This window comes from Mustela putorius, unplaced genomic scaffold, assembly GCF_011764305.1.
Source record: "Mustela putorius furo isolate JIRA1106 unplaced genomic scaffold, ASM1176430v1.1 tig00003932_pilon_pilon_pilon:0A:0A, whole genome shotgun sequence".
Lineage (NCBI taxonomy): Eukaryota > Metazoa > Chordata > Mammalia > Carnivora > Mustelidae > Mustela > Mustela putorius.
Genome location: NW_025422077.1, coordinates 7,479,799 through 7,490,089, shown reverse-complemented (window position 1 = coordinate 7,490,089; position 10,291 = coordinate 7,479,799). Strand labels below are relative to the sequence as shown.

The 10,291-nt window shown below is 42.6% G+C and overlaps 1 long non-coding RNA gene across 1 annotated transcript in view; it reads right to left on the bottom strand.

Annotated features, from left to right (window-relative positions):
* The window catches only part of LOC106006322, a 49,513-nt gene that overhangs the window by 8,794 nt on the left and 30,428 nt on the right, over nucleotides 1-10,291 (bottom strand). The gene's annotated exons all lie outside the window — the stretch shown is intronic.

The window sequence follows — 10,291 nt, the reverse complement described above, 5'->3', positions numbered from 1 at the left end:
AGCAGAACTGAATCAAACAAACACATTTATTTTGGGTCTCAGAATTGCAATTTGGGAGTACACGTTAAGGTAGCAACCCAAATTTTGACCCACTAGGAAACAGAAGTCAGGGTTTATTAAAGAGAAAAGGGAATGCTTGTCTATGTTGGCAAAGAATTTGGTTGATGTTGGCAACAGAAAACCAATCTTGGCTAACCATAATTGCTTGCGAAGGCAATCACTGAGCAAAAGTTCATTCCTATACCAGACTGCAGGTGTTCATGCAAAGTCCTGGGAATATTGGCTGTTTGGCCCAGTGTAAAAGTCCATGTTTCCACTCTGGGAGGAGTGTGCATAAGGCCCACCTTAATGGCCTCCCAGCTCCATGTTAAAACCCACTGATATAAATGACTCCTTTTTATTGTACCTTTCAAGCCTTCAAAAATGAAATTTAATCAAGGGGAGGTGAGAGGGGCACAAAACTTTCTCAATGATGAGAACACGGATTGTACATGAGGAGTACAGAGGGGAGGGGTGGAGAAGGCACCATACATTTCCAAAGCCACATTAGATAATTTTGTTTAGCTCACTAACTTCTTTGTCTCAGCCACGAGGTATTAATTGAGACATCATAACATATTAATATTAGAACTTGAGCCCAAGATCATTCTCGGGATTTTGTTGTTGACGGAACAAACAAGTATTAGTTTCCTGGTTGATTTTTCTACTTGTTCCATCCTTATCCTTTGCAATATGATTATAAGTATCCTTTAAAATATGATTATCATTAATTATCACATGGTAAGCAGGCCAAGAAATATTCACAAGACAATTTTCATGCCCAGAATCTCTACCTTTTACCACCCTGATAATGAAAGACCTAACAAGTACCATATGACTTCACTCAAATGTGAAATGTAAGAAACAAAACAAAGGAACAGAAGTGGGGGAAGACAAACCAAAAAACAGACTCTTAACTGCACAACAGACTGGAGGTTAACAGCGGGGAGGTGGGTGGGGTGTGAGAGAAATGGGTGAAGGGGATTAGAGTACACTTAACGGTGAGCACTGGGTAATGCATATACTTGCTGAATCACTATACTATACGCCTGAAACTAATGCAACACTCTATGTTAGTGATCCTGGAATTAAAATTTTTTTTTAAATAATGAAAAGATGGGGCGCCTGGGTGGCTCAGTGGGTTAAAGCCTCTGCCTTTGGCTCAGGTCATGATCTCAGGGTCCTGGGATAGAGCCCCGAATCAGGTTCTCTGCTCAGCAGGGAGCCTGCTTCCTCCTCTCTCTCTGCCTGCCTCTCTGTCTACTTGTGATCTCTGTCTGTCAAATAAATAAATAAAATCTTTAAAAAATAATAATAATGAAAAGACCTGAAGAACTGAGGTGCTTAGGCATCTTCAGGAAAGGCAAGCATCTCCCTTTCAAGAAAACGTTTTTGCCAAGTTTAAGTTTGGTACAAAAAGCTATTAAGGAGTGTGTCTGGGCTGGAAGAGTCCTTGTCTAATCTGCTCCTTATGCTTTGGTTTTATGTGACTTAAATATAAGCCTGGGGACCCGACAGCCCTCCCTTCGATGGGTCCTGAGTGTTGAGTGCTAATTCACTGATTTTACCAAAGAATTTCCAAAAACCCATTTCTGCCTGGAAGGTTGAAGGAGAGCATTCAGAGGGTCACTGTGGCTGGAGGAGAGTCAACAAGAGAGGTGGGTGGGTGGGGGAAGGATGGGGGGGTGGGGGGGTCAAGGAGATCAAGAGTGGCCTTGTAGTTGCTTTGCCTAGAGATGGCACTGGGGGGGAATGCACACCAGAAGAGGAAGCTCCAACTTTGAACAAGGAAAGGAGAAAAAGGACCATTCAAGTCAAAGACGGGAAAACCGTATGGGCTGAGAAAGCTGTGGGAAGAAACTTTCCAGAGGAAATGTGACAAGCCACTGAGAATTCAGAGAAAAGGAAGATTTTAAATATGCATTGGCTTTGTGAGGGCAGGTTTTATAGGTGATCCTGACAAAGGGAACCCTGCAAATACAGAGACGGAATCCAGCTTTGAGTGGACTGATTCATTAGTGGAAAGCAAAGAAGCAAATAACAAGTATAAGAAACTTGAGAAATTGGCTTTGAAGGACAGGGAGAGAGAGAAGGAGTAGCCAGAGCAGTAAATGAGTGAGGGTAAATCAGAGCATAATTGCGGGGAAGAGGAAAGACTTTTTTTTTTTAACGGGGAAAGTGTGAAGCTGGATGCTAATGAAGCCAGGTGTATCGTTTTTTGTGGCAGGAAGTTCCTTTATAACAGCCTCTGTATGTTCTACAAAGTAGACGACAAGGTCTCTGCTCGGAGTTAGGGAGGTGATCAAGGCATCAAGGAAAGTTTGCAACAATCGTTGTCAAGAGCAGGAGAGTGAGTTGACCAGAGAAGCTCGGTAAGGTCGCTGGGCAGTGCCGAGGGTCCCCTTGGCACCGGTGATTATGAATCAGGTCACAGCGGCACCAGCCTGCCCCGTGGTGTGATTTTACTTGGTTACACTCAGCTGTTTGGGTATTGGTGTGTGTTGGCTTTATCCAACTTTGGGCCTTTGCCCACATTTATATGAAAAAAAAAAAAAAAAAATACAGAGGACTTCAGGATGCTGAAAAATGATTTACTGAATGGATGAACCATGGAATCTAAGCTGGCCGGAGAGGGGAGTGAAAACAGAAGGGTGACAAATGCAGGGGGTAAGAACAGTGGTCCAGAGCCTGATGGTCCTGATAAACTTGGATGAAATGATGAGACATTATGGTCAGAGAGTGAGTGGAAGGTGGGGCAAATCTGATCCTGAAAAAGATATGACTGAGTAGAAGGATGAAGTTGCTTAACCCAGAATTTTGGAAATGAGGTCATGGAACTAAGAGGTGAGAATGTCAGGTGTGTCCCCAGGCACGTGAGCACTGATTTGCTGAAATGAGAGTCAATATGAGAGAACATGGTAATAAGGTAATGTTAGATAGTCTAGTTGTGTTTACAACCTTGGATTTTATGGAATTAAAGATATCCAACTTTTGTTCTTGCCAAGTAAGAACGTTCTCTAGAACACAACCTATTATCACCATTATTTGTTTTTAAAAAAAGATGTTTTAACTCCCCCCAACTTCTCATTTTCCACCTCCCCCTCCAAATAAAGAAGGACACAATCTCAGATTAAAGGACCAATACTTTCCCAAGAAAAGGTGGTATGCTCATTATACACACACATATGCACACGTTCTACTATCTTCACTTTTCTCAGTTGGCCAGGATCAAACTTCCTGCACGTTGAAATGGTCCATGTGATACTGTGATTTATAATAAGAAATAGGTGTTTGGTCTTCATCCCTGTTCTGACACAGAGCTCCTAAAAACCTTGGGATTTCCTAAATGATAAGAGCGATAAAGGTGACTTTTATAATGACAATGAGATAACTTTTGGAAAGCCAGGTAACCTAAGCATGGGGGCTGGTTGCCAGAGGAGCCATGTGATAAGAAGCTTGGAATTTTCATCCTCCCTGTCCTTGGTCTGACCCCTGGGGAGGAGAAGGGAGCTGCAGGTTGAGTTCAGTCACCAGTGGCCAATGACTTAATCAATTACGCCTATGTAATAAAGCCTCCATAAAAACTCACAAGAAATGGGTTCAGACAGTTTCCAGGTTGGTGGACACATGGAGACGTGGGGAGAATGGTGCACCCAGAGAGTACAGAAGCTTTGCACCCTTTCCCCATACCTTGTCCTATGCCTCTCTTGTGTCTCTTTCTGAGTTATATCCTCTTATAATAAATTGGTAATCTAGTAAATAAAATGCTTGTCTGGGTTCTGTGAGGCACCCTAGCTAATTAATGGAACCCATTAGAAGGGTATCCCACCAAAGGCACCCATAAGGGAATCATTGGAACCTCTGATTCATAGACTGTCATCAGAAGCACAGGTGACAATCCGAACCCACAATTGGCATGGGGAGACAGTGGCTATCTTTCAGGACTGAGCCCTTACCCTGTGCCGTAGGACACTCTCTCCAGGTAGATAGTGTCAGAATCAAGCTGCATTGGAAGACACCATGAGAGTGTCCAAGAATTGCTTGATGGTGTGGGGGAGAAACCTATACATGTTGAAACTGGTATCAGATCTGAATCTTTGATGTAGCATTTGAGAAGGGCTACTCTTACTCTAGTCCAATAAAGTTCTACTTGCTACCTGAAATAAATCTGTACTCTTAAAAGTGTCCTTCCATGATGAGACTTCAGCAGTGAGACATGGCAGTGACTAGAAATGGCCCAGAATTGTCTTTTAACAGAAATCTTGTGACCAAAGATCCTCCACGTACACTGTTACTATTTCATCATTGTTAGTGATTTGCCAGAACTTTCCATAGATTAAAATAAAAGATTCCAATTTAAGTCTTCATTTCTTTTCCAATCTATCCAACTTATCAGTTAATCCTGAGCAAGAGAAAAAAGTGAATTTTGCTGTGGGAGGATCTCAATCAGTCCGTTTCTTAGATGCAGGGGAAATAATAAATCACAGATGTAAATCATATATGGCTATTAGGAAGGAAGATATCTGGGTCCCAGTCTTAGTAGGCCACTAATAGTAGAGTGATTGTGGCCAAATTACAACCTGTTTCCTAGTGTCCACAGGCGTAAAGTCAAGGGTTTCTAAAGACTCTCGCAGTACTCACATGGTATGTAAAAGTAAGTGGTGCTTTGGCCATGCCTAGAGAGAGCTCATAACCTTTCAAATTTGGTAGGCCTCACAATCACCATGTGAAAAAGAAAATACCACGGTTCCATGCTTGGAGATCCTGCTTCAAGAGGTCAAGGACAATGGGGTCCAGGAATCTCTGTTCAACAGGCACTTTGGGTGATCCCTGGATCTTTATTGGAGAAACTCTGTTGGGGGCCTATTTAATGATCCTTGGTCTTACCCATGAATTAAATGAGAGGAAAATCTTGGCCAACACCTGTTCTGCTATTTCTTCTTTCAACTCAGATTTGGACTTAAGACTGTCATCTCTCTTTCTCTCTTACTCTCAAGATGCATATGGAAGTTCTGTGACTAAGAACTCATCACAGTACCTGTGGGCAGTGTAGGCGGTGATCATTCTCATTAGCTAAAAATGACTGGCCAGAGCAGAAGCAGCCTGGTGAAGAGGGATGGCCGGCAGAAGAAGCCATGGTAGGAGAGGGGAGAGGTGATCTGGGTTTGGAGGCTCAGAAGATGGTGGCAAGCCAGGGAGGAAACAAAACTTAATATTCTATAACCTATCCATATCTAATAGTCTCTAACAATCTTATAAAGAAATAAGTTTCTTATAGTATTTCCAGATCCTATTGTTCATTTATAGTATTTATTTCCAGGCCTTCAAGGTTTTCAAGACCCTTTCCCATTTTTAACGTTTAAAAAAACCTGATTCTGCTCAAAACCTGAGTGTGTGTGTGTGTGTGTGTGCGCGCGCACACACGCACATTTGTTGTTGTTGTTTGTTTCTAATATTTAATCAGAATGTCATACAGTCAAGAAATTATAGCTCCCTATTTAGGCTACATTTAGCCAATTTAGCCAATGCTGCCATGTCTCTATTTTGAACATTTTGCCTCCAGAGCCATTGTTGTCAGTGTAAATTCAGATGGAAGGGTTGAAAAATAAAATTTGTAAGTGGTGCCTATTGAGAGTTTCTACTATTTAAAAATCTGTAAGAATGAGTTGGACTACCACTAGGGAGATGGGTAGAGGCAGTATATGAACTGAAAGCCTGTTCTGCACCTGTGCATTCTCACCCTACCTTCCCCATCTCTTGCTCCCCCACACCCCCCCATAGCTTCCTGTCTCCTGCTATGAACTTGAGACTTTGGAGTGAGGAAAAAAAAGAAATCAGATTTGCCTGGCTTGTGCATATCAGCTGTGGTCTGATTCAATACTTCCTTGAGCCAACCCAGGCTGATACAAAATTTAAAGACTTTAATTAATTAATATTCCATCCTTCTATTTTATTTTCAGTTCTTTATCCCTCTTGATCGACTTGTTAGCCTTCTGAAAACATTTTTTTCAGAAATCTTTAATGTGAGAAATTGAATATGAACTTTCTAAATATCTCTTTCTGATGTTTGATCCAGTCAAATATCACTTAAATTTCATTTGAATTTCTAATATTAGTATATAATCATACACAATTAGGATCTGACTTATCCCTGCTCTCTCCCTCCCCTATCCTGCATTTCCTCATACACCCTCAAGCATAGAGCAGAATTGGAAGGTTGAGACGGTTGAACCAAAACAGTGGTTTGATTTATCCAATGAGAGCCTAAGAAAAAAAGCTATAATACATTCATATCCTTAAGGTTAACCACTAAAACTTTTAAATTATTTGTTAGAGAGTCTCTTTACAAATTTCTCCTTAAAACTCAAGTCGCTGGTGGAAGCTTATTGTGAAAGTTCATCTGTGAGAGCCTTAAGGTCATCTACATTGTGCTGAAGAACTGATTGATGGACATGTCCCTTTAAGTCACTGCATTGAAAGAGCTACCTTAGTTGGAGTGTGGCATAATTTCAAATTGTGTCAAGCAAATTCCAGGAAATGTTAAGTTGACATGTGCACGATCTCTGGAGGTATTATGGTTGGTGGGCAACCCATTTTTTTTTTCCAGCATATGAAACTTATATTGGAACTATGACTAAGAAATATTTTTCGCAGAACATAGTCACAGTTCATTTCAGTTCAGAATTCCCCATCCCCACTCCACCACCCACATCCACACCTTCTCTGTTGGGTTTCATGTATTTAAGCACTGGTTCTATTGAGCTAACAAGCTACTTCTTCCCCAGTCTGAACTACAGTTTCTCCTTCTCTAACATGGGGGCCATAATATCTCCCTACCAGTAGGAGTGATAGGAGAATTTGTTCAAAGATAATGACAGAGGAGTTCCTTGGTGGCTCAGCTGGTTAAGTGTGACTCTTGATTTCTACTCAGGTCATGATCTCAGGGTCATGGGATGGAGCCCCACATTGAGCTCTGTGCTGGGCATGGAGCCTGCTTGGGATTCTCTCTCTCCCTCTCTCCCCAACCCCCAACTTCCAGGCATGTGTATACATGCTCTCTCTTTCTCTCTAAAAACAAAACAAAACAAAACAAAAAAACAGAACAACAAAAAAGATAACGACAGAGAAGTTGTCTGATAAATTAAAGCACAGTAGAACCATGATAGGTTATTTAGATATCCATGAATTTGCTGCCATTGAATATGTCAATAGAACTGGGAAAACTACTTTATTTACTTGTCAACACATACAGCTCTCAACTTTATGCCCTCACTCTTCTAAGTGGTTTTAAATATTAACTCATGTAGTGCTCTTATCAACCTTACAAGACAGCCCCAATTTACAGAGCAGGAAACTAAAGTAACTTGACCAAAGGCACAAAGAACTAAGGAGCATAGCCAAGATTTTGAACCCAGGAGTCTAGTTGTAGGGTCTACCCACTCAACCATGATGCTGAGCTACCTTGAGAGAGATCCTGCCTGCCTGCCTGACTATGGCAGCCACATTAGCAGGTTCAGTCTTGAATTTGCAGACAGTCCCTGGGGAATTTAACATTTTTATTCAACAAATATTTATTGAGTATTTATAATTTCTTTGCCAGGCACCGTGCTAGGTACTAGGACTATAAAGATAAAAGACTCCCTTGTGGAGTTAGTGGTTGTTGAAAAAAACAGGGAACACCTGATAAGAGGCTATTTCCCTTCCTTTCAAGTCAACAAAAGTAAGCTGAGTCAAAGAAAATTCCAGAGCATGTGAAGTCTAACCTCCGCCCATCCTAAGTAGCCTTTGATTAGCTTCCCAATCTCTACCTATTTATCTGTCAAAAAAAGAAAGCAAAGCAAACCTGGATGACTCAATAGTTTAAAAACTGGGATTGCTTCCAGCTGATCCTAGGGCAGGTCAACTGACTGATCTTGGTATAGCCTCCTTCCCCCAGACTGCAGAGAACCAAGGCCAAGCTAAGTCAGAATAGGTCAGCTTTTGAGGGACTGCTTTTACCACCCATGTGAGGTGCATATGGTACACTAGTTCTAGAAAGAATGTTGATTTCCTCACTGGGTTTTACATGGTGAGTGGGTATGGAGGAGAATGAACATCACAACATCGAAACACGTAAGAAAAGAAGAAAAGAAACCAGCCATTTGTCCTCATTGCTAACAAACCAGTGTATAGATGTACAGAAAAGGAGTATATTACTGACTTCATGTTACTGTTTTAAAGGAAAATAGCCATCAAGGTCAAGATAATACAGGCAACATTTATCATATATCTATTCTCAGGAAGTATATGGAAAAACAGCAAATGAACTAACAAGGGTTTAGAATACAGATGGGTGCTCAGAAAGGCCTACTCAAATAGGCACATTTGAAAACTCCTTGGGTGGGGGCGGGTCACAAATCTCTTCCCACTGACATCCAGTTAGGACTTGGGCTGTGGATAAGAAAGTCAAGCTGAGGGGGGAGGAGTGTGACTCCAGGTCACAACACTTTGCGTGATCTCTCAGGCCCCACATTCGCCAATTACAGAGGCTTTACCTAGTGGACCTCATGGGGGGAAGCTCACCTCCTCATAGCCCACTTCATGCAAAGCCAATGCACTGTGTCTGTGTGCAACGCATGGAGTCTCTGGAGGGATCCTTGGGCCCTCCTGGCTGGTGATGCATAGAAATACCTGCATTCCTAGCCCTATCACCACCATTTGGAGGCTTCCTTATGCAGGGGGCTGGGGGGGGGTGGGTCATGGTTGAGGCATTTTTCAGGCACCTCTGCAGAGAGCACCTTCTAGAGTTGGGGGCAGGGGGACCCTGAGCTCTGAGTCACTCTGACTCAGTATTCAGTATTTTCACTCCTACTCTTCCCCAGCTCTCTCCACCCCCTCCACAAACTGGCAGGAGCCTTTTGTCTGGGCTTCCTGTTTGTGCTGGCCCTGTTCCAGGGTGAAAAATAAAACACTGGGAGAGCTAGTGCTTCCCCAGTCTGCCTCTTCCTCCTCCAACCCAATAAGCATTTAAAGGCTCCATGGTTACTCTCACTTTGGCTTGTCCTAATTGATCACCTCGATGCCTTTGGCTCTCTCCAGCTCAGCTCTGGCCAGGCAGGAGGCTCAAACAAGAGGTTATTTTTCAGTTGTAATTGAAAGGTAAGTATTTGGACCGAGGTGACCCTGATGCTGGGGCAGCCCAGAAAGTAGACCCAAACCTAAGCCAACGATGCCTCTAGGCTAAGAAATTCAAATCTAAGGCCAACCAATCACAAACAGCCAACTTTTCCAAATAAGGCAACTGTTCAAGCTAGACCCAATCAAGCAATTTCCGTGCTTTGCTTCTCTGCCTTTTCTATGCAAGTCTTGCCCCGAGGCCCCAAGGGGCTCCTAACCACTTGTGGTTTTCTGCTGCCTGATTCAAATCCATTTCTACTCAAATAAACTCTTAAAAATGTAATATGCCTCAGTTTATCTTTCACCAGAATATCCTACCAAAAGTAGCCAAACCACCTTCAAGAAAAAAGCCTGGTCAACTGCTGCTGCTTTTCTCTGAACTGTCCTCGTGCCTTTGCCATCCTGATAAATTCATCAGTCACATCAGTTTCCGCTGAACTGCATCACTACTTGTCAACCAGAATGTTCTCGATGACATTCAACTGAGGAAATTTTCTAGTGTACAAATAATCAGTATCAGTAATTTTTTCAAAGCACGACGTGTGAGAAGAGTCGGTGAAATTTTGTACCTCTCAAAGTCAGCTGCACCTGGGACCACAGAGGAAGGTTAGTTGGCTGTTTCCTGAATGCTGTTGGGACAGGTAGGGTGTCCATGAGTCTGCTCTTCCTACAGCTACTCTGATGGGGGAGGTATTGTGGGAGTTTTCTCTTTCAGGGTGCCAAGCAGGAAATGGGGAGCACTCTTAAAAATTAACTTCTCCTGGGGCTCAAATTAGCAGCTGATTAGATAGAAAGGCAAATAACCTAGGTGAAAGAGAAAGCTATACCTTCTGGTTCTTAGATGACTTTGACCTAGAACTGTGTATGTTAAAAAAACTAAGCGGCAGGGGTGCCTGGGTAGCTCAGTCAATTGGGGCACCCGACTCTTGGTTTCTGCTCAGGTCTTGCAGTCATGGGGTCGAGCCCCACGTGGGGCTCTGCACTCAGCACAGAGTCTCTCAGATTCTCTCTCCCTCCCTCTTCCTCAGATAGATAAATGAAATCTCAAAGAAAGAAAGAAAAAAGAAAGAAAGCTTTAATAAATACGGGAGTTTGC